The sequence below is a fragment of the Pinus tabuliformis genome, chromosome 2_2 (genome assembly GCF_031772625.1).
Source record: "Pinus tabuliformis cultivar Carrire ecotype Pingquan chromosome 2_2, CPIR1, whole genome shotgun sequence".
NCBI classification, from domain to species: Eukaryota; Viridiplantae; Streptophyta; class Pinopsida; order Pinales; family Pinaceae; genus Pinus; species Pinus tabuliformis.
In genome coordinates, this window is record NC_142300.1 from 481,557,109 (window position 1) to 481,583,289 (window position 26,181).

Consider the following 26,181-nt stretch of genomic DNA (forward strand, 5'->3'; position numbering starts at 1 on the left):
TAACTTGATCCAAACCCAAATCCATTCCAATAGTTCAGAGAATGATATTGAAGATTTATATGTTTCTAGGCATCTCCGAGCTACAACCTAGAAGAGTTTCCTGGAGTGCTAATTGGAAATCTAGATGATTCAGTAAGGAATAGAGTCAAGTTGGCGTAAGAAAATATTCTAAAATTTATGGAAAAAGAAATAGTCATCATATGACAAATAGGGCTAGGAAACTCACGTAGAAAATGTATACTATGCCCTAGATTTGAAACATAATCTCATTATTATTTCCCGACTTACTTGAAAAGGGTATAATGCGATTGTTAAGGAGAATTATTGTTTTATATATGATAAACCTCCCAGTAAGATGTTGATTGCTAGGGTGATTATCACAAAGAATAGAATGTATCATCTTGTTATTCATTATGATAGAGAGGATGTCTCATTTTCCCAAAAGGAAACATGTTTGGATGATTATTTGTTGTGGAATTTTAGATTGGTCATTTACATTTTGTTGGCCTAAAACTATTGCAACAAAACAAGATAGTTAAAGGTTTTCCGCCCATTCAAAATCTATGTAGCTCATGTGAGAGTTGCATTATAGCATAGTAGTAGAGGAGTAGGTTCCCTAAAGGAGTTCCCTGTAGATAAATGACATGATTGGAGCCAAGTCATATAGATTTTTGTGGTACAATGTAGTCCCAATTACCAGGAGGTAGTTACTACTTCTTAGTATTCGTAGATGACCATATAAAAAAAATTGGGTGTACTTCCTTGCAAAGAAATATGAAGTTTTGACATTAGAGAATTCAAGGTAGTGGTAGAGAATAAAAATGGTCATTAAATTAAATTGTTAACATCATACATAGATGGAGAATATTATTCCAATGAATTTCATTTTTTACAGCTAACATGGGATCAAAAGATAGTTAAGAATAAGGAATACATCTTAGCAAAATGTTGTAGGAGAAATGGAAAACATGACTATTATGAATATGGCTACAAGCGTGTTGAAAGATAAAATAAATTCAAATGATCTGTGGGGAGAGTAATAACTTTCTTTGTTTATGTGTTGTGTTGTCACTCACTGCAAAATTTGTTTTTAGCTGACCAAAGTACAAAAGAACATAAACTTTTGCAGCCATATTCCATTTCATAGATGCCCTCAAAGCTAAATCATACCCCATCCATTGGATAGTGCTCCAAATTATCTTTCTAATGGTATATGGAACTCCTCAAATGGACTCCGGAATTAAAAGTTAGGGCAGATTGAATTTGCCTTGTTGAAAACTAGAAAGCAAGGAGAAAAAGCCTAATGGTAAAATCCTAGGTCCCAACATATCGGTGATCCTAGCATATCGGTGATCCGGAGGTTGTTGCATGTGTGCATCAAAATGAAATTGCACCTCTGATTAAGGGGCTCCGATATGGGGGCTGGCCTATGGTCACGAGGAGCACGAAAGGACCAAGGATTAAGTAGAAAAGGTGATCAACGTTCGACATCGACGAAGCGAAATGTTGTGCGCCAAAGTTAAATTGTTGATTGGAAGTCACCGATAAAGGATCTTTGATATAAGGGCTAGCCCACGGTCAAGAGGAACTTAAAGAACCATGGGCAGAAAGCAGTTTACAAAGGAAAGTTAGCCCTCCACAAGAACAAAAGGCCTTAGTTCCTTAAGGCTAAGCACCAAGTCACAACCCTCGGTCCTATGGTTAAAAATGTGGGAAGGGATAAGTAGAATAGGCTTGTCATATCGGTAGTCGACAATTAGAAAATTTGAATACTACACCACTGTGAAGTCTGTGATATGGAATAGCTTTGATAAGGAAGTACAAAGCTTTAAAGGCATATGGGTTGGCAGCTGTGGTATTGAATGAAGGCATGGAGTAGTTGGAAATTGATATGGGCTAATCCTGTGCCACTGGGACAAGAAACCAACGAATACATGGGCAACATAAATGAATTAGCTTGCTTCACGTGCATGTCTTCATGGAGTAAATGGAGATATGGGGACTCAGGAAGACTTAATGGCTCAGCATGGAGCTCCACTTAGTCATATAATGAAGGACTATAAGGACAATATCCACTTCTGCTCTGTGACAAGCCACCACAATTAATCGATACCAACTCGGCAGAGTGGTGAAGTTAGGCAGTTAAGGTGAAAGTGACGGGAATCGGCTGAGCAGCTAGAGGGACACATTATGCCAGAGATATGGCCTCATCAAGGGCCTTCACAGGAATGACAAAAGGGTATTTTCCTCAGTCATCTTTCATTTTTTCTTATTTTTGTTTATTTTTTAATTTCTGTGTATTTTAAAGAAAGGAATCAAATCCTTGTTAATCATTTTAGGTAGCAAAGCTATTGCACATTGAGACAACTAGTCTATCAGACAACTAGCCCTTGGATGAGATATTTTGTAACTTGTTCAAAGCTCCCCCTCTCGTTATAAATAGGGGAAGAAACACTTAATAGAGGTTCCAGAATTATGCACCTGAGGGGTTCCAATTCTGTGATTCCACTTTTGGTTCTATCTACCTGTTCAAGAGGGACTTGAACTATGTATTGTTAAATGTAAATGGACTGGTGAATTGGACTCATTTTGAAGGATGAATGAACCTCTTTGGTGATTGCAATCGAAGAAATGTGCAATATGTTTCCCCTTTGTTTATCACTTCATGTATGTTTTTCTCCCCCTAAAATAGTGTAATGAAGCTGCTCATTTCACTCTCATTCATGGTTGTATATTTGGTTGCTAAGTAGTAAACATTCCTGTGGTAATTATAGATTTACTTGTGTTATTAGATAGCCTATAGTACCTGTATGAGCACAGGTTTACATATGATAAATAGTAACAAATGTATTCATGATGTATAGATGTTGGGACCTTAATTAGGGATCCACTGTTTCTGCCATTCCACTTCTTCAGTCTTCCATACTTCTGCCATAATATTGTTGCTTAGGATTCTGTATTATTCCCAGCCCTATGCATCAGATTTCATCCTTTCTCTCCTCCTCTTCATTTTACTACAACTCCAATATTAAGCTGCCTATTGTTGTGTGTCGGCCACCACTCCCAGACATTTCTCTTTGAGATTGCCCTGTTTTACCCCCTACGCATTTGGATCCATGTATTGGCTTGAGTTTACCTTGATGAAGGCCTATTGCACCAAGAACCCCTTTATTATCTTTTCAAACTACGTGACAATTGGAGTGAAACAGAAAGCCCCATTGATAATATTCCAAAGCACTCCTCTCTTTAAGATGTCCTAGGCACTAGTCTACAATCAACCCAGAGGCTATCTCTAAGAAGATTTCCATATCGCCTGAAGCACTTGTGCTACAGGTGCTAGAAAAAGCGACAACATCTTTCTAGCGTCGTTGCTGAGGAACAAATCAGAATATTTTTCCCTGGGTAAGACAAATTTTTACATTCCCTCTGTCAGGTGAGCAAGGGAAATGTGGGTTGAATATATCTCACCTTGGCGACTCCACAGTATGAATTTCAATCTTATGGTAAACATCCTAGTGACTCCACTATCTGAATAACAATCTCCTTCAATTTATGATTCATATGATTCAAAGGAGGATGATGTGGTTATAAATGTTCAATGGGAGTTGTTTACCAGCAAGTGGGGAGAATGATTCCAGCAACAAATCTTTCAAGAAGATCCCGAAGTTGAAGGACCAAGCAGTGTCTGCGACTACTTGTTGCAGAAAGGTTCCTACCAAGAATTATTAGTAAACCCTCCAGTCTATGACTCTTACAGTTTAGAAACTGAAGACACTATTACAGATTTCCAAGAGGGTTGGCCCGTTGAAAAATGGGTAGCAAAATATTAGCAACAAGTTTTTCTTGAAAAATCTAAAGCTGAGGAGCTGAACAATCTTTGTGGCTACCCTGACCAGGAATATATTGGTCAACAAAATTTTCATGAAAATAAGGCAGCTGCAAATTTTTCTTGTCAGTTCTATGGCCCTGTAGCTAATTACATGACCACATTCTTAGGTCAGCAACAAATATTGTTTTTGGAGTATGCATCAAGTTTTTTGTTCAAATAATTTTCATGGTGCATGCTTATTTTAATTTTTAAATTTCAGCAACAGGGAGGCATTAGGTCGAGTACTTTGATGTTGGGTTGATGTCATGGGAAGGTGGACCTAAATTTGGTGAACTGAGACTTGTTAGCCCTGAGGTTTAGCATTGACTCTCTGAAGTTTGAAAAGGAGGCTCGATCTGCTTTGTTGTGCTTAAAGGGGCCTCACCTGGGCCATTTTCCCCTTCTCCTCTCACCCTGCTCACATTTTTCCCTTCCCATTTCCTAAATTAACCTTCTAACCTGACAAAATCCCCCTTTTTGTCCTTAGCCCCAAGCGTAAAGCCAAAGTACCCATAAAACCCAACCATATTCCCTTGCGCGCTCATAAAACACCTCACCACATCCCCGTCGTTGATTGTCTCCTACCAATCCAATAGCCCATATGCATCCCAATAAAGGAAACCTGCCCAATTAGCCCCTACTCCCAGATCACCTCTGCCAGATCTGACGGTCCTCGCTCATATCACACGGGAAACTAGCGCAAACAATACCTACACGATATGAGCAATATTTCTCTCTCCTCTACTGCTACGTGTCATTTGTTGAATGGAATCGCACGACTTCGACAATTACCTCTTACCGCTCGAGGCCCGCGAGATGAAAACCATTACTGTGAAGGACAAACCACTCCCACTCATTATCGCCCGCACATCTTTGCCGCCGAATAACTGTCCGATTTTCCCATTGAAGATCCAACGGACTGGATAGGTCCTACTCTCACCATGACCGATAGCCTCTATAAATTGATCTCCGCCAAACATTCTCCCAGAGCCGATGGCCACCATTCACGATCATCCAAGTCGTTCATCTACCCATGCACTCCATCCCCACAACTAGTTTAATCCCAACAACCGAATTAAACAGAGAGCACGGCCAAATGGAGAAAAGGACACGGCATGACTCAGCGACCGAATTTAATAGTTATGGCACTCCTCTGCCATGATCAATTCAACTGCTTGAAGGACAACACAGTACCCGAACTAATGGACTTTTCGTAACAGAGAAAGCAACTTCATCCGAAGACGCTATCAAACACTTAATAGTGGTTGGTGGTCAATTAAGACCACCCATCCCTAAATGGCTGAGAGCCATTGTAATGATAAATTATAAATAGCCTAAATAAAGAGGTAACAAAGGTTGGCATTTGATGTAAGGTTCAACTTCTGGAGACTATACACACTCTGTAACTTGCAGCGTCTCATCTTCATTTTCAGCAATGCAAGCTTCTTTTGCTGTTACATGTTCATTGTCCATTTCTTCTCTGTTTTAAGCTTGTACCTGTGGCATCGTATTCATGATTGCTTCCATGTTTAATACTAGATAACTGTCATCTTATCTCTGTATTGAAATATTGAATGTATCAGTGAGTAGGTCACTCAGGTTTCTTCTGCTAATGCAAAACAACTGTCATCTTGTCTTTGCATTGATACATTAGATCTACAAGTTTCTTTACTGGTTGCAGCCGGCCATCACATGGTTGTGTGTATTTGTTGGTGTGGTCAGTATTCTCCATATTCACTTAATTCCCAATTGTTGAGCATTGGTGGTCTAAAGCTTTGTAGTTTGAGGGTGTTCATGCATGTCTGGAGTGAAAACAGAGTAGAAGTGGTTATCTGGCTTGAACCAAACCATCATCCCTTCCAATAAACTTCTGCAAAAATAGTTTAATTTATATGTTACCAAGCATCTCTGAGCTACAACCTAGGAGAGTTTCTTGGAGCTCTAACATAATTGGTGTCACTGCCAGGGAGAGGAGATTGGAGCTCAGCTTCCCTAGGAGAACGAAACAGATCTAGCTTTGATAATAGACAAAGTCTAGACACATTTTTGGTTGTAATAATCTATATGGTGACTCTACTGGAGGCCGAAACTCTTGGCAACTCCACATTGCAGTTTTGGCTCAGTTTGTGAGGCATACTCGGAGAAATCCTCAGAAATCACCAGCTGACCCAATGCCTGACCTTGAGAAGATTATCAAGGAAAGAAAGACATCACGAAAGGGAGCATCAGGATCAGGTAAGTCTAAACAATCTTATGCATCTCTACAAGAAAGGCTTGTAACAGAGCACATACATATTGAGAATATAGCCTATATCACTAACAGTGAGGAAAAAATTTCAGAGATTCATAAAGCTCCTTATTCTTTAGGTCCTTCTTTATATTTCAGCACAAAGGAAACCTCCCCTCCAGTCCACCATATTCCTTTAGCCCTGTTAGCCACTCCTCAGCTTTCTATCATTCAGACTGCCAACATTCTTTCATCTACCCCAGTCATGGCAGGCCAACAAGCACCCACCAAAATGGAAAGAATCATAGCTTCTAGGTATGGGCCCTTGGTACTACCCACTCCTTTGAATGCAATGCCTGCAGGAGAACATCAGAAATACATGCCTAAGTTCACTGGGATAGAAGGAGTCACAAAAGAAGAACATCTTGAGTATTTTTATAGTTATACTGATAATCTAGACATTAGTGAAGATGATGTGTGGATGAGGGTATTTGTTTAAAGCCTAGATGGAGAGGCTAGAAAATGGTTCAGAGAATTAACCCTCAGGTCTACAACAGACATTGAGGCCTTAGATGATGTGTTCCTAAAGCATTGGGGGGACAAGAAAGATCTTCTCTACTATCATACCAAGTTTGGCAACCTAAAAAGGGAGAATGCGGAGTCATTGTTTGATTTCAATAAAAGGTTTAATCACAAGTATAGCAAGATACCAGCTGAAGTGACTGCCAAGCTCACTTATGCCAATGCCTTTGATTCCAACTTTTGCCTGTTATTGAGAGAAAGAAGATGCGTTTCTCTGGCTGAAATGTAGGATGAAGCTTTGGAGGTAGAGTCTAATATCATGGTTGCAGAGAAACTCAAGGGGCATATTGACTGAAGGAGACATAGGGGTGAATCTTCTTCATCCCCAGACCCCAATATAGACAAAATGACCAAGATGATAGAGTCATTAGCCTCTGAAATCTCCAAGCTGAAGGCTGAGTAGCATCTAGGGAAAGGAAGGGTCCCTAAAACATTTGCTCCTAGAAATCCAAATCCATATAGGAGAGCAAATGAACAATTGCAGATCATGCAAAGGGGCAAAGAGGCTAATGAAGAACAAAAGGTGAAGATTCGTTTCCAGAATGTAGTCATGGAGAAGGAGTAGTTTGATGAAGAGGATGAGATCCACTGCATAGGAGATAAAGGCAGTGCTGCCTTTTTGACACTTGCTGCCTATGAGGAGTCATTACTCAAAGACCTTACCAGACAAGAGTGGGAAAAAGAAGTTGTTCTGCAAACTGAAGATCAACAAAGATATAACCTGAGGTCAAGGATGAGTAATGTCAAAGAAAACCCTATCCAAAGAGCTGTTGTCCCTATAGAACAACAAGCTAACAACCAAAAACGACCAACAGCTGATCCCATTATCCTCAAAGCACCAGCTCAAGAGGTAAAAGGTCTTGACAAGTCCCCTTCTCCCTTCAGCTTTGAATCAGAAGTCCAGAAGTTGTAAATATCTGTATCTCTTATAGAACTTGTAAAGAATGAAGCCTTTAAGAAACCCATCCTTGAAGCCCTTGAGCTTAAGGCCATGCAAACATCAAACGACTATGTGAACTTACAATATGACAAACCTACAGTTGTTCTTAACCCAATGACTGAACCCTTTGATGATAGCTCCCCATCATTCTATGTCTCCTTGACTATTCATGACAAAACCCTTCACAACTGTCTACTAGACACAGGTGCCAGCCATAATCTAATGCCAAAGGTTGTCATGGATGAGTTAGGCCTTGACATCACTAGACCCTTTCATGACTTGTTCTCTTTTGACTCAAGAAAGGTGAAATGTTTGGGGTTAATCAAAGACTTGGCCATCACCTTGTCTTAGCTGCCCATGAAGAGCATGATGATGGATATTGTGGTAGTAGATGTCTCTCCTAAGTTTGGCATGCTTCTTTCCAGAGGGTGGATTAAGAGGTTGGGTGTGACATTGCAAAATGACCTATCCTATGCCACTGTCCCAGTTTTTAGGGGAGAAAGCAGAAGATTGTACAGGGAAGCTCAGCTGGCATATATCCTTAGTGATGAAAAGAATCCCACTAATCATCCCATTTATGCTATGGACACTAATTTTGCAGCATGTATTCTCCAAATTGAAGAATCCCAGTTGGCCTCAGTGCAGCTCAAGAAACCAGTATCCAGGTCATGGAGAAAGAAGGGCCATAGATTTGGGATATGTTCTTTGATGGAGCTTGCTCTAGGGAAGCTGCGGAGCAGGCGTGGTGTTGGTATCCCCAACACAGGAATGCATACATCTGTCTTTCAAGCTGAATTTTCAGGTCACCAACAATATAACAAAGTATGAGTCTTTGATATTGGACTTAAATTTTGCTAAAGAAATGGGAATTAGAGACATAAAGGTGTTTGGAGATGCTGATCTCATCATTCAACAAGTGAACAAAATGTTTCAAGAAAAACACCCAAGGCTGAAAGTGTACAGAGATGAGGTATGGAGGCTCAAAGATTCTTTCAATAGCTTTTGTATCTCATTTATTCCTAGAGTAAAAAATCAGCTTGCCGATTCACTTGTTGTGTTTGCTAGCATGTTCATCCCTCCCATGCACCCTAGATTGGCTTATGAGGTTCAGGTAAAATATAGACCATCTCTGCCTGATAATGTCAAATACTGGAAAGTTTTTGAGGATGACGATGAAATTAATAGGTTTTTGCAAGTCATTGATGAATTCTCTAAAATGCAAATTGATCAAGAGAACGAAGCCATGGAGCAATGTCCTAAGTCCCAACTGCGAAACAAAATTGGTCAGGACAACATTGTGCAATTACCTAGTAACTATACACCTAAAGGGTTGGTGCCTTTAGAGAAGCTGTTTGACCATAATGATGTGCCTTACCAGACTGCCCAAAAAGAAAATGAGTCTATATTCCATAGACATAACATAGGGAGCCTAGATCATCCAAAGTTTGTAAACCTGTCCATTCATTTGTCTGCTGCCCACAGTTCTGAATACGACACCTTAATGAAGCAATTTTATGATGTCTTTACCTGGGAGTACAGTGACGTCAAGACTTAGGACAAAAGCACCATTCATCATAAGATCTCACTGGGGAAGACACCATTCCTTTCAAACAGAAACTGAGACTCATAAGCCCTCTGCTTCTCCCTTTGTTTTAAAAGGAAATTAAGAAATTGTTGGCTGCCAAAATCATAGTTCCACTGAGGTATTCAAAGTGGGTAGCCAACCTGGTAGTTGTAAGGAAGAAGAATGGGGAAATCAGGCTGTGTGTTGACTTCAGAAACTTGAACAAATGCTCTAAGAAAGATAACTATCCCCTGCCCAAAATGGAACATTTGCTGCAGAAGGTTTCAGGGGCTAAAGTTATGTCTTTCTTGGATGGAGTTTCAAGGCACAATCAAGTGGTTGTACATCTAGAGGACCAAGAAAAGATTGCTTTCACCACTCCTTGGGGCATTTTTATGTACCCCAAGATGCCTTTCGGACTGATGAACGATTTGGAATAACAACAAGAAAAACAAACCAAATGATACTAATGATAAGGACTACAGAAGAAAGTATAAGAAAAAATGAGGCGAAAGAAAAAGTGTGGACATAGTTATCTCCCCCTAAAAATATGGACGATCCGAGGACAATGGGCTCTGTGACTGAAGCATCTGAATCAGATAATCGGTCAATACTAAGGACAACCAACTGCATAAGGCAAATCTATAGTTTCCTATTTCATGAATCATACAGCATTATCCACAATCATAACTCAAACAGAATAAGTCATTCCCATCATAAAATTCACATCTCTATTGAATAACATGCTTCTCAAAATGCAGTTGCTGTATTCGGAGAGTCTGACAGTAAAGCCAAATGCTTGTTATGCAGTATGCCACTATAAATTAAAATGGAATACATGTCTCCAATTATTTAAAAAAATATTTCTATTAAATATTATAAGATATACTTCACTTATAGGACATATCCAAAGGCAGTACAGGTAAAAATATCCTAAGCTAATAGCATTTAGGTAGGAAGCATAGTCATCTCATGAAAGCAAGACATACAAAACACATCACTAACTGGAACAAGTGCCTCTGTCCATTCATGTGCGTGTACATATGGATGTATAATACACAAAGTTATAAATATATAAATAAGAACCTGAGTGCGGAGTTTGAATTCTGCAGCAAGGTCTTCTAATGGGATGCACTTATGCTTCTGCATTGTCCACAAAAGAGTTGTCAGATGGGATCAAAGTATAAGAAGAAAAAGTTATGAAATTCAAATCTCTTCTATGCCCTAACTAAACATTGATATAACAGAAATCCAATGTTGTAATCAATATGTTCATTCAATTGCAGGACTATGCATTGCCAAGCTAGATTAGCAAGGCTGCAAGGTTTCCCTGTGTAAGACAAGCTGGGTCAGAAACATCAAGTTTCAATGATACAGTAGATACTTGTGTCCCTCAAAAGAACTTGGCAAATGTGGGTCAATTGCATAGAAAAGCAATTTTATGATTAACCTCTTTAATTATTATTTGGACTATGGAGAAGAGGTTTCAATCAGATAATAGTTTCAGAGGTATTTCATCACTCAAAGCGAGTCCCTAGTTATCGATTAATTTCCCATGTTGCTACATTCAAAAATTATAGAAAATAATGGAATTAGAAAGATCCTTCACTTATAAGACATATCTAAAGTCATAGTAAAAGTAACAAAGTAGCCTATAAGGGTACTGAGCCTATAAGCTCTTAATACAAGTCCATGTCTGTTTCACATCTACGACCTAAGAGATCCATGAACAATCAAACAAAAACTGAAAGTAGTCCAAAAAATCGCAATCCTTTCTTTGACAGTTCAACATTGAAGAACCAAACAGAAGACTTCAAATACAGTAGGAAATTCTGGACATAAACCTCCCCAACACCTGTTTCTGTTGTCAAAACCTGGATGATCATATTTGGGATTGCATTGTTATCGGTGATAATGATGTGAAGTAAATATCATTCACAGAAAATAAACAGTGATATGACAAAATACCGTCCTGGAGGGCTTGAGAAAACAGGAACCCATTACTCCTCATACATGATCAAGTGAGGAAAATCTATAGTTTCCTATTTCATGAATCATACAGCATTATCCACAATCATAACTCAAACAGAATAAGTCATTCCCATCATAAAATTCACATCTCTATTGAATATCATGCTTCTCAAAATGCAGTTGCTGTATTCGAAGAGTCTGACAGTAAAGCCAAATGCTTGTTATGCAGTATGCCACTATAAATTAAAATGGAATACATGTCTCCAATTATTTAAAAAAATATTTCTATTAAATATTATAAGATATACTTCACTTATAGGACATATCCAAAGTCAGTACGGGTAAAAATATCCTAAGCTAATAGCATTTAGGTAGGAAGCATAGTCATCTCATGAAAGCAAGACATACAAAACACATCACTAACTGGAACAAGTGCCTCTGTCCATTCATGTGCGTGTACATATGGATGTATAATACACAAAGTTATAAATATATAAATAAGAACCTGAGTGCGGAGTTTGAATTCTGCAGCAAGGTCTTCTAATGGGATGCACTTATGCTTCTGCATTGTCCACAAAAGAGTTGTCATATGGGATCAAAGTATAAGAAGAAAAAGTTATGAAATTCAAATCTCTTCTATGCCCTAACTAAACATTGATATAACAGAAATCCAATGTTGTAATCAATATGTTCATTCAATTGCAGGACTATGCATTGCCAAGCTAGATTAGCAAGGCTGCAAGGTTTCCCTGTGTAAGACAAGCTGGGTCAGAAACATCAAGTTTCAATGATACAGTAGATACTTGTGTCCCTCAAAAGAACTTGGCAAATGTGGGTCAATTGCATAGAAAAGCAATTTTATGATTAACCTCTTTAATTATTATTTGGACTATGGAGAAGAGGTTTCAATCAGATAATAGTTTCAGAGGTATTTCATCACTCAAAGCGAGTCCCTAGTTATCGATTAATTTCCCATGTTACTACATTCAAAAATTATAGAAAATAATGGAATTAGCAAGATCCTTCACTTATAAGACATATCTAAAGTCATAGTAAAAGTAACAAAGTAGCCTATAAGGGTATTGAGCCTATAAGCTCTTAATACAAGTCCATGTCTGTTTCACATCTACAACCTAAGAGATCCATGAACAATCAAACAAAAACTGAAAGTAGTCCAAAAAATCGCAATCCTTTCTTTGACAGTTCAACATTGAAGAACCAAACAGAAGACTTCAAATACAGTAGGAAATTCTGGACATAAACCTCCCCAACACCTGTTTCTGTTGTCAAAACCTGGATGATCATATTTGGGATTGCATTGTTATCGGTGATAATGATGTGAAGTAAATATCATTCACAGAAAATAAACAGTGATATGACAAAATACCGTCCTGGAGGGCTTGAGAAAACAGGAACCCATTACTCCTCATACATGATCAAGTGAGGCAAATCTATAGTTTCCTATTTCATGAATCATACAGCATTATCCACAATCATAACTCAAACAGAATAAGTCATTCCCATCATAAAATTCACATCTCTATTGAATATCATGCTTCTCAGAATGCAGTTGTTGTATTCGGAGAGTCTGACAGTAAAGCCAAATGCTTGTTATGCAGTATGCCACTATAAATTAAAATGGAATACATGTCTCCAATTATTTAAAAAAATATTTCTATTAAATATTATAAGATATACTTCACTTATAGGACATATCCAAAGTCAGTACGGGTAAAAATATCCTAAGCTAATAGCATTTAGGTAGGAAGCATAGTCATCTCATGAAAGCAAGACATACAAAACACATCACTAACTGGAACAAGTGCCTCTGTCCATTCATGTGCGTGTACATATGGATGTATAATACACAAAGTTATAAATATATAAATAAGAACCTGAGTGCGGAGTTTGAATTCTGCAGCAAGGTCTTCTAATGGGATGCACTTATGCTTCTGCATTGTCCACAAAAGAGTTGTCAGATGGGATCAAAGTATAAGAAGAAAAAGTTATGAAATTCAAATCTCTTCTATGCCCTAACTAAACATTGATATAACAGAAATCCAATGTTGTAATCAATATGTTCATTCAATTGCAGGACTATGCATTGCCAAGCTAGATTAGCAAGGCTGCAAGGTTTCCCTGTGTAAGACAAGCTGGGTCAGAAACATCAAGTTTCAATGATACAGTAGATACTTGTGTCCCTCAAAAGAACTTGGCAAATGTGGGTCAATTGCATAGAAAAGCAATTTTATGATTAACCTCTTTAATTATTATTTGGACTATGGAGAAGAGGTTTCAATCAGATAATAGTTTCAGAGGTATTTCATCACTCAAAGCGAGTCCCTAGTTATCGATTAATTTCCCATGTTGCTACATTCAAAAATTATAGAAAATAATGGAATTAGCAAGATCCTTCACTTATAAGACATATCTAAAGTCATAGTAAAAGTAACAAAGTAGCCTATAAGGGTACTGAGCCTATAAGCTCTTAATACAAGTCCATGTCTGTTTCACATCTACGACCTAAGAGATCCATGAACAATCAAACAAAAATTGAAAGTAGTCCAAAAAATCGCAATCCTTTCTTTGACAGTTCAACATTGAAGAACCAAACAGAAGACCGCAAATACAGTAGGAAATTCTGGACATAAACCTCCCCAACACCTGTTTCTATTGTCAAAACTTGGATGATCATATTTGGGATTGCATTGTTATCGGTGATAATGATGTGAAGTAAATATCATTCACAGAAAATAAACAGTGATATGACAAAATTCCGTCCTGGAGGGCTTGAGAAAACAGGAACCCATTACTCCTCATACATGATCAAGTGTAGTTCCGGACATCAAAAAGCAAGATCCCAAAAAGAAAAACCGGCAGCAATTAGAATAGTACTCTGTTCTCGACATTCAAGCACACAGAATAGTACTCTGTTCAAATTGACCGGATAGAGAGTTCATAATAGTACTCTGTTCAAATTGACCGGATAGAGAGTTCAAATTGTTAATGCTATTTGATTCAAGCTAACAGTGATGTGCTATCAAACTCCTCCAGCTGAAATGCATGCTTGAAGACGTCAATTCACAAGTTTTACATGCAATAGCAGAAAATAACCATATCGGCAGCAATTAAAATCGGCAGCAATTAGAATAGTACTCTGTTCTCGACATTCAAGCACACAGAATAGTACTCTGTTTAAATTGACCGGATAGAGAGTTCATACCTTGGAGGAAAACGTAAACAATGAGGGTTTGATAGCTGTGGGTCGAACCTTAAATAAACAGTAGGAAAACGTAAACGATAAGGGTTTGATAGCTGTGGGTCGAACCTTAAATAGCTACTAATCCACTGAATCATGGAGGCCAAAGAATATAACTTTCGATAAAGAAAGACATGAAGAGTCTCTGACATGAAGAGTCTCTGCCAAGAGTCTCTGCCAAGAGTCTCTGTGCCAGCAGGCAGTCTCTGCCAAGGCAGCAGAAGCGTCTCATCGCCAGCAGGCCAGGCCTGGCTTTTCATGCCCATTACCATGAGAAAATACCATTTTTCTATGAATAAAACAAATTAAACGAACGGCTGAAAACACTCCAATCATCTAACACACAAAATCAATGGCTCACGATCACACACGTCACATTTTAGGGATGTCTTTCTCAGAGGGAACGCCTTACGGCGTAATTATATGTAAACCATTAAATTATTGAATAAATCGTTGAATATGCACATTATTCATAACACATAAACTGAAGTGGGAATCGGAAATAATTAAAACTTAAAATCATAAATATGTCAATAAAGTAATAGTGATATGCCAATGGGAATTAGAAACTAGACGCTGTTTAGATTTTTATTAATTAAAATTTAAAATTATAGATATACTCATAAAGTATTAGTGGTATGCCTTATTAATAAATAAATAATAGTTAATAAGAATTGAAATGTTTTTGGTTTTTGTTTTATAGGAGTAATGTGTAGATGTAATGTAAAAAAGTCTGTAAACATTTTTACATGTCAGCTTAATATGTTGAATTTATATTAATATGTCTAATTTATAATACTTAAATTGGTAAACATGTAGTGTTCATAAAATGTTAAAAGTATTAAAATTAATAAAATTCAAATTTGTTACACTGTAATTTTGTTTTTATTAATAAAATTCTGAACAATTTTTTTAGTTTAAATAAAATCATAATATACATATTACATTAAAATATATAAATAGCAATAATAAGTTTATATCTATTTTACCTTATCAAATAGAATAATGATTATGTAACCATATTTAAATTTAATGAATAAGCACACAAACTTACAATATAACAATATGTTTAACCATGGATATTCACGTCCACTTTTCCATAGATATTATTAAGTTGTAAATAGTTTGTTTTACAATACCATGGGCCAAATACAACATACCCAAAAACCATCTCTCATTTCACACTCAAAATATTTTATAACTATTTTTATTAAATTTATTTTTATAACATTTTTTATTAAATTTAAAAGAAAAAATATTATAATTACTTTTGACATATATCTACACCTCTATCACATGAAAATATATAAGATATAAATAGTAACTATAAATTAAGATCCATTTCACCATATAAATTAAAATAATAATTTTGTAACCATATTTGAATTTCATTAATAACCACAAAAAAACTTAATACTTACAATATAACAAGATTTTTAACCATGGATATTATTAACCATAACATACCATGGGCCAATACAATGGCTCATCAATACCACATGCCCAAAAACCATCTTTCGTTTCACAACCAAAATAATACTTACAATTAACAAAACTTTTAAACATGAATACTCACCCCACTTTACCATGGATATTATTAACTATACCATACCATGGGCCAATACCATGGTTCATCAACATCACATGCCCAAAACCAATCTCTCATTTCACAATCAAAATATTTTATAGATATTTTTTTTTTAAATTTAATTTTATTACAGTTTTGGGCCAAGAGACACTCCCCATTCCATTATGGAAGAGTTATTGTAATGTCCAGTTATATTATGTTATCTAAACATTTTGACTGTCCATCAAATTACAAAAAAAAAAAAAAAAAAATATTATTAATTAAAATATTTTGACTAAAAAATTATATAAAAATAAAAATTAAACTAAACAAATAAAATTAATAATTAAACCAGCGTAGATCTGTATTAACTCCGTATCTGTCTAGCTTCGAGAGGGATCAAATTTCTCAAGTGTAAACTTTTCTTCAAGTTTTGAGAGGTTTTCACTTTGAGAGAATAGTAAAAGTTGAATCATAGATCTTATTTATAGATTACATTCATCCTCATTTAAAAAGAAAATAAAATGATCATTGAATATCCATCATTGGGGAAAAGTGACACATGAATCTGATATTTTAAAAATATTATAATATTTATTGTTTTTTTTTTTTTTAAATTCTCTATTTTTTTTAAAAGACTTTAAAATTCAAACATAGATTTTTTAAAAATATAATTATAATGATTTTTTTTTTGTTAAGCTTGGTAGGACTTTTCATTTTCTATTTATAAATTTACACCACATAGTTTGGCTAGGTGACCTCAACTTGCCCAATGGGAAACCAAGTCTGTTGGCCAGTTATCCTCATTGTAAGCCATCCAAAAACAATAGAGTTTCAATCTCTCTAGACAATCTATATATGTCTTTGTTTCATGACCCGACTCTATATATATGTCTATACATATACTTGCATGATGAAAAGTAAAAGCTAGCCACATATATAACAAAATTAAACATGGTAAACTGACTAGCCCTTCTGCTCCTCCGAGGCCGATTCCACAGGTGCAGGATCCTTTACAGTTGCGCCAGACATCTCACGCAATTCTAGGATGCATGGAATGTGTCTTTCAATTCTCTCCATTCAAACATCTTGCTTATGGAGTTGGAACTGAATTTTCTATAGACCCTGTTTGTAGCTCGACATCTCTTGGATAGAAACCGTCATAGCCACCAAGATTTGTTCCATGGCTTTACCCAACAGGATTTTCATTAGCCAGTGGAGGTATAATGTCTACTTGAATTGCGTTATCCTGCCTCTAGTATTCCTAGGGTCTGAGACGAGTGTCCTCCAATTCTCCATATCCTCCTATGTCTCACTGCCCTGCTTAATTTCCTCTTCCCATTCCTCTAATAGATTCTAGATGCCTTCATCCGTGCCCTCACGGTATACCGCAACAGTTTCACTAATAAGATGCTCTACCAATTTCCTCCCTCTGTGGGGCTCTGACGTGCTCAAGTCCTTATCCTCCCTGGCCTCATCTTCCACATCCACGACCTCTCGATGGCCGAGCCATGTCAACATTGTTCGACACCTGTTCACTGGAAAGATTTGTTAATTGAGAGCACTTTGAAATATTATAGCACTGGTTATTGTCCTGACTTGAATTGTCGTTGTCGTCATTCTCCCCATTCATTACCTTTTTCCATTTGCTATTAGTATCGGGGCAAGATGAGCGGAGAGCCAATCCTTATATATGGTCGAGCACCATATCCCTTCTAACTTCTCGCCCCTTCCCCCATATTGCCTCCCATACACCGTATGGTTGACAATCCCAGGCCAAGGCCATGCAAGTGAGCCTAGCCTCAGCTTAACAGATTTCCTCTGTGGAGTGCAGTCCCTTTCCCCTCTGCCCAACAAGCTAGAACAATACCTATGTCATTATCATACCCGACACCACCCACAGGGATCCTAGTTATTCTCTTAACACATTAATTTCTCCTAGTGCCCTAGAATTTGTCGTGGTTTCGGCAACACGACCAAACTCATACTCGACATATTAGCTAGCCCTCGCTGCCCTCAGCCTCAGATGCCAAGCCTCTACCTACCAAACCCCAGCGACCAGTCCCACTTAGCCTGCAATGTGCATTTCCCTGGTTCCCATTGTCAAACAATGCAAGGTCCAAACAGTGAGAGGCAGGGTCAATACCCGACAAGCTCAATACAAAGACGCATAGCCTAACTATTGCAACTCGACGCCTCCTCCATTTCTCCCAACATTTACCCCAATTACCCTTCCCAATTATCTCCCTCTACCCCCAACGAAAACCAAACGAATTCGTCATTGCAAAGGAGGCGAAGAGCCAAGATACATTCTGCTCCAAGTTTGATGTCGTTGGTGCCGTCGCCTTCCCTTACCTCTTCTCCAGCGCCTTACTCCGCAAGCAAACTCACAATCCTTACCTGTCTATTTAGCCTTTGTTTCTATACAACCTATCTCTCCACTGCCATCTGAGCATGTGGGAGGCGATGGTACGTAATTCAACTATACGCCTCATTACTTCATGCAGGGATTTCCATCCACCAACAAGCACCCCGAGGTTATTATAATGATTTTAAGTCAAATAATTTTTTAATTAAATATAAAATTCAAAACTAAAAAAAATAAAAATAAAAAAATCCAGAAAACCTAAACATGTTTAATAAGATTATTATCATTAATATTTAAAAAAAATAAAATTAAATGATAAAATTATTATTAATACTTAAAAAAAATAATATATTTACCAAAAAAAATTCTACTCACATTATGAATCACAAAATTCTTCTATCTAAAATTAAATTATAAATCACCAAATTCTCTCATCTGAAAAAATAAAACTCCTTCCAAAAATACCTTGTTATTTACGTCCACATCACCCTGAAATAATGTCTCGCTTCCGTCATAATAATTATTCGTTGAACTCATCGCATATTAAAGGACAATGATACATCATGGTGGGTTTGACAAAACTTCTTCATTTTACAATTTGTGGTCGTAGCTATCCAGAGTAGCTGGGTCGTCAAAAGTATTGTCTCGAGTGTTGGTTAAAGTAGATTATAAGTGGGATTCTAGAAAATTTGTCGCGACGTAAAGAGAAAATTCACTTTTATAAGTGGGATTCTATCTTTTTGATCATTTACGTGGAAATTATTTGTAAAAGGAGTAATGAAAGGTATCGCAGTTTAGCTACAATTTTATTTGGAAAATAATTGAATTTTAATTTGATTTTGAAAAAATCTGGTGGAATTTTTTTAAAATTTTTGTTAAACTTGTCAATTTTCAGGATTTTGGGTGTGTAAGAGGTTTTTTATGGTGCCTAATCTATTTCAACAATAAAAATAATGTTTTAAAAACTACTACACTTATTTTTTGTAAGAATTTTTCGTTGGATGAGAAATTTGTGGGGTCTTGGATAGACAGTGTCACGCCCCCAAGCCGATGGTAGTCTTTCAACCCCTCTTAGCGAGGTGCAGCACCACTGAACACTTTCTTTTCACCAATACTTATGTTCGTGGACTACGCCTAACCACTTATTCCTACTTAGTTTGTGTTTCGCAACCAAGTATTATTATGTTATCCTTTATACCAATGAACACCCATACACATTCATTATCAACAGCAATCATAAATGAAGAACACAATTGCAAAGTATAAAGGGAGGGGCAGCTCCCTGAACAATGAGTCTGCCCGATAATATATTATACAACAGTTTACAAAGCTTTACAAGTATACTTGGAAATCCCAAGTTTCATACTTAGCCAAATTTACAATCCAAGACCGACTCACCAATGCTTCGTTCACCTTGTCACACGATTGTGTTGTTTGCCCAACTTGGGCACGCCTCCAAGTCGCCACACACGGGCACCTCTACCCGAGACACACCTTCGTTCACAATCTCAACACTTCACCAAGTCACCGTGCACACTTGCACGCCGGGCAGGCGCTCACCCAAGTCGCCAAGACACCCGCGCCAAGTCGTCGCACAAACCGGGCGCCACATATCCGTGCACGCCTCAACCGTTCGCCGGGCGCCACACACCCGTGCACGCCCTCACCCAACCGCCGGGCGCTCCTGCCCGCACCTTCACCCACAACCGAGATAAAGCGAGTCACCTCCGTGCACACCTGCCCAAGAATGGGCGCATACTAGAATCTGCGCCTTCCCTTAGACTTGCGCACTAAAACTGCGCACTACCTCTTTAGCGAAGATGTTTTGAGCGAGTGAGTTGATGTCAAATGAGCTCCACGCTCTTCCCACTTATATGCGTTGTAGGGAGAGGTTGTGGCTTGCCCAGCCGACCTCTCCACGCCTTCATTTCAAGTCGGCCCCCTCATCAACCGTAGGTCGGCCTCCACATATGCTAACACACGCCATCATGTGTATATACATCGCTCGCCTTCCATATGTGCGCATAATACAACGCACACTCCAAAAGAGCTCGCACAACACATAACCGCAATCGCATTGTTCATCCGCACGCACACATCGTCCGCCTGCGCGCCTAGGAACTGTAGGTCGTTACAGACAGTGTCGGGTGGGCTGTTAAGATACTCGTAGATGTTAAGTCATTGGTTTAATTCCCCCTATTTAGGTGTTATTCTTGCACATTACCATGATATAGCCTCACCAATGTCAAACTTAAAAAAGAAAAAAAAAAGTATTTGGTAAATATAATTAATAAGAGCATTTGAATTGTAAAATAAATTGTTAATTTTTCAAATTGTTTGTTTGTTGAAACATGCAAGTAGTTACAGTTTGAGTGGACCTAATGGTTAAGAGCACTTGTTTCCTCCTAAGAGGTCATAGGTTCAAAGCTTAGCAATCAAATCTCTCTATGAGGTGGGTCCATCCCTTTTCCCACAAACAATATTGAAATATATTAATTAATATAGATCTTTAAACCCTTTATTTAAGTTAGAAGATTATTAATGTTTAATCAAATATGTATAATTATTTACATTTTTATTATAAGTATCAATGTTTTCATTTAAAGTATTTTTTAAAAGACACTTATCAACTCTAAATTTAACCTAAATTAAATTATACATCTCTTTATATTAGATTGTAGAATAAATCTTCCTGTTCAATTAATTTGAAATAATATTTATTAAAAATATTTAAATTAATAAAAAATACATACAATATTTTAATTAATTTTTTTAAATCTGATTAATAAAATTTACAATTATCCTCATATAAATTTTTTAAAATACATTACTAATTAATTATTAATTTTTTAAATTCGCAACTTGAATTTATTATAATTTCTTCAAACTCTATATTATATTTAAAAAATCAATCAGCCCATCATAAATAATTTACCCATCATCAGCCCATCATAAATAATTTACCCATCGATTTCCAACCCTGGTTTGAACTCATAGTGACAATTTAAGACACACCGCCTTTGAATGGGGATCTTGGTGTCCATATCACTTTTTTCTTTTCCTATCCCACTTGCAACGTGGAATTCCACCATCATAAAGGAAAAGATCAAAAAAAGGATTGCGATCATATTAGCTCAAATTCCGTGGGCTGATAACAACTCAAATTCCAATCCTGATACCGACTTTTCGGCACGCGTGGAATTGAGTTTAAGTGGAACTCACGAGACTGCTCTTTTTGCTTTGAAAATGATGGAAATTAAGTTAGATTTGATAGAATTATGTAGAATTTTTGTAAATTTATATAATAGTTATTAGATTTTATAGTTTTCGGTTGTCAAGGATTTTTTGTTTTGAAATTTATGGAAATTTAATTAAATTGAATAAAATTATACAAATTTTTTATAAATCTAAATAATAGTTATTAAATTTTATAATTTTGAGTAACTCAAAAAAAATTATGATAATGTTAAATTTATCTCCACCAAAAAAATTATAATTAAAAATATTATTACAATATATATTTTTGTCAATATTCCAACTATTTTTAACCATCCATTTTTTGGTCAGTTCCAACTCTTTTTAACCATCCGAACCATTCCTCCCAAGACACTTCCAAACATATTTAGCAAATTAAAGCTGCCGGCTCTTCAGCTACAGTAAAACAGTGGGTTTTCTTCCGCAATTTGAGGTGTGTGTCAAAAAGTTAATGTAGTATTCTACACTTAATCCTGAGATACAACTCATGTGGACCATTCATTTTTTCACCCTCGCTCCACGACAGAGTCCTTATGAGATTTTTATCTATTTGTAGACACACAAACATATGGAATTCACGACTCAATGTAGTTGGAGGTTTTCTGATGTTGCTTCTGTGGTTTGTAGTCATGGCCTCCGCCATGGCTGCAACCACTGTAACAGCTGCAACTATTAGTCGCTCTAAGAAGCCATATTCAGATGATTAAGAAGATCGATTATATGATGATCTGTATGAGCTCTTGGGTGGCAGTTTTCTTGGGTTGAATTTGTTTGAATGAACGCACGCTGGAGGAAGTTCGTTAATTCACATCATCCATGGACGCGGGTGGTTCGAAAAATTCATAGACGCGGAGGCTCCTTTGTCCTTCAGAGAGACAGTTAAATTTGATTCAACTGGATTGATGTCCAAATTTACTGCTGAGAACTCACAGAACGCACGTCCGTGGAATGGTATTTGGTGCACAGAGCACACCGGAGAAGTGGTTCCCATAATCTTTTCGCAATTAGGATTGGAAGGTACCCTTTCCCCATCTCTTGATAGCCTCTAGCTATTGCTCACTCTTAATCTTTCTCATAAAAAATATTTGACAATGAAAGAATTCCATCAGAGTTTGTGTAGCATGAAGCTCTCCTGGGGAATACAGGACCTCAGTTTTAGTTCGCTGTGGGGTTTTATTTAAGAGTAATTTCTAATTGTGCTCACCTTCAATGGATGAAACTTTTGTACATAAAAGTTTGAGAGAGTCCGTACTATGAAGAAGTATTTCAACTTGTTTGAGTTGCTGAACCCATCTTGATTCTCTGTATCTGTTTGAGTTGGATCCAGTTAGATCGAACTCATCTTTAACCCCAGATCTGTAATTTTTGGATAGTGTTTGTGGATTCATTCAATGGATACCACCATTACATTGATACTGCTATATAAATAACAGATCTGAAGTTATATGGGCACATGGTTTTAAGAACTGCACGGGTGAAGCCATTGCAAATTTGATTCTGTTGGCCTTCTTAAGCCTGGTAGAAGTAGCCTCAATAGCAAGATATAAGAAGCCATCATGAGTTAACCTTAAATCTATATGCAAATAATCTGTGGCAGAATAGCTAAAGCAACTACCGATTTGAGAGTTGAACCAAGATTTTCAGCCGATGGCAGTTCTCTGCTTCTCATTCTAATCCCTTCTTTCTCTATATTTTGCAATCTTTGGCTATTTGCATCAAAGTTTCAGTTAATACTCAATGGCAAATGGACAGAGGCTTTGTAGCATCTATGTCAGTTTTCTCTGTTCATTGTTCCTCGGCCAACTGTATCCAGTGTGCTGCTCAATGGGAATATGGACACAGCATTTGCAGCTTCTATAACAATCTTCGTCGGTGTAATCACTTCTTGATCACTAGGGCCAGAATCCTGGGCTAACTCTATCAAGCTGCTGGATTTAATGGAAAATGCAAGTGACAGTGATTTTGCAGGTACCTATCACTTTTTCAGTGACCTTAGAATTTTATGTTGAGCAGTGGGTTTTGTTTCCCTTAATTGTTCATATGGTTTTTGTATTTGTGAATTGATCACAGATTTTATTTACTTATTATAATAATTGTGCAGGTGTTTATCTAAACGGATCTTTGAAGCTGGTTTGTTATGGTGTTGGTTTTATCCAACGGTAATTTCACCATGACAAGTTCTGAGAATTTGCAATCATAAATGTTTGGAATATCTGGTGAAATGAACAGAGTATACTTGCTTAAATAGCATAAGAAGCCTTAAGAGTATGCCATTTGTCTGAAAGGGCAAATACATGTTCCTCTTTCTCAACAATTACTCTGGACTAGTTAGCCAAGTATCTGAGCATTTTATGTAGCAGCCATTATTGACAAATCCGAACAGGTACAGAGGCTCAAATCTGTGATTGTGATTTCATTTCAAAGGAAAAATGCATAAATATGTGACCAGCCAGAGGCGTGCAGTGCAGTGGTTCTTCTCCACGACCAAATCCTGTTGGACGGTCCCTCTCAAAAGTTATATGGAAATTGAATCCATTTGAGGTGTGTGCAATTAGACACAGATTTTGGATTAAAACCCATTGCAAAATAAAGGGGATGTCAATTAATATCCCAGTAATGCTTTAAGCTGTCCAAATTCTGATGAAATTCTTTCTATCAAATATTATATGAAAAAGATTCAAAGTGGGCAATAAGGAGAGGTTGCCAAGAGACGGCGAAAGGGTACCTTCGAACCCTATAATTGAGGAAGATTTTGGCGACTACTCTTCTTGTGTGTTGTCTGCAGGAAATACCATTCCACAATCATACGTTCTTTGAGTTCTCAGCGGCCCAGTTCAACAGCGTTTCAGTGGTATCGGATTTAATTGCGTCTCAGAATGAGAATAAAGCCTCCAAGTCCCTGGTGTTTTCTCCTGGCACTTGTCCATGGATGATGGGAATTGATGAGCTTCCTCCAGCGTGTCCATTCAAAACAAAATCAAGCCAAAGATAACTATCGTCAACGGATGATAAATGTGATTAAAAGTTGCTAAATGTGATTAAAAGTTGCTAGGGATGATACATGTAATTAAAAGTTGCAGTAGTTCCAGGGAATTCCATGAATACCATAGCATCATAACACCAGCTTTATACATTTATGAGATGTTTGAAAGTTCAGACTACTTTGTCCTTAATGGGTAGCTGATTGCATCCCTCTGCATTGTAAAATTCATTGATAATGATGACGTCGCCCTTATGCTTCAAAATTTAAAATATTACACCAAAAATTGTAAATTGTATTTTATATAATTCAATACTTTGACATTTTATAGTTTTTATTTATTAAAAAGTGGGATAAGACATTTTATAGTTTTTATTTATTAAAAAGTGGGATAAGACGGTTAAACTCGGTGTATAATTAATGAAATGAAGATGATAGTTATTATATAGAATGCCAGCTCAGCCCACCCTGTAAATTGAACATACAAAATTAAAAGATGAAACACAAAAGTAATGGAAGGAGAGCTATTGCGTTAAGGAAACTAATATCTTCAGATATTTAAAGATAAAACACAAAACTTCAAGGAAAGAAAACCTAATAGAAAGATAAGGATAAATATTGTATTTAAGTAATATTTATTTGGGGAGGGAATTGAAGAAGTGATTTCTTTAAACATAATTACCAAATCAATATCTATTTAAGATCTTGTGGATAAAATCATTATAAATTTTATAATATAATTAGTGTAATATATTTTATAAAATAAATTGATAATATTAATAAAGATAATGTGAGTACAAAATAATGATCATTTAACAATAAAATTAGATTAATTGTATAGATTTATCTTAAGCAGGGATCTAACATGAGTCGAGAGGGATCAAATTTCTTTAGGTTCAAGCTTATTTTAGAGTCCAGAAAACAATCTGTAATTTTTGGGTATTTAAATTGTATTTTTGAATGTTGTAGATATTACAAAACATCTGCACGCCACGTGCATGATATGACGGCTGGGGCGGATGGCTTTCGCTCCCCCAGCCGGATCGATTCCTGCGGCGATTGTGGACCCCGCGCTTTGGTCATCTGCTGGCTTCGGCCTTATGAACGATTTGTAACGGCTATGCCGTAAAAATTCTGAAATTCTGCTGGCTTCGGCCATATGTTGTAAAAATCTGCTGGCTTCGGCCATATGTTGTAAAAATATCTGCTGGCCTCGGCCATATGTTGATTTTCCCTCTGAAAAAAAAGATATTACAAAACATGTACATTAAATAATTTTTTTATTACTAATATATTTTTAAGTATAAGTTAATATTAATTCATATTAAATCTTTTATTCATAAACCACATTGATATTTTATTCTATACAACTTTACTTCTAAATATTTTACATAAAATTATATAAAATTGTATAAACAACTAATTAAACATCTGTTTATATAAAAATAAATTATACCAATTATTATAAAAAATATTAAATAATTTATCATCATTTAAACATCAAATTATTATGTAAAGCCTTTTATTTATAAAATAAAAAATATTTTTTAACAATAAAACTTTACAAAAAAATTATATACTATCCAATCTTTTAAAATTT

General features: G+C 36.6%; 1 long non-coding RNA gene across 1 annotated transcript; it reads left to right on the top strand.

Moving 5' to 3' along the window:
* Window positions 1-21,939: 21,939 nt before the first annotated feature.
* Window positions 21,940-24,762, top strand: LOC149193439 (uncharacterized). Its single transcript, XR_016254447.1, has 2 exons — window positions 21,940-23,569; window positions 23,703-24,762. It is a non-coding gene; the product is annotated as an uncharacterized LOC149193439 (long non-coding RNA).
* The last annotated feature ends 1,419 nt before the right edge of the window (window positions 24,763-26,181 follow it).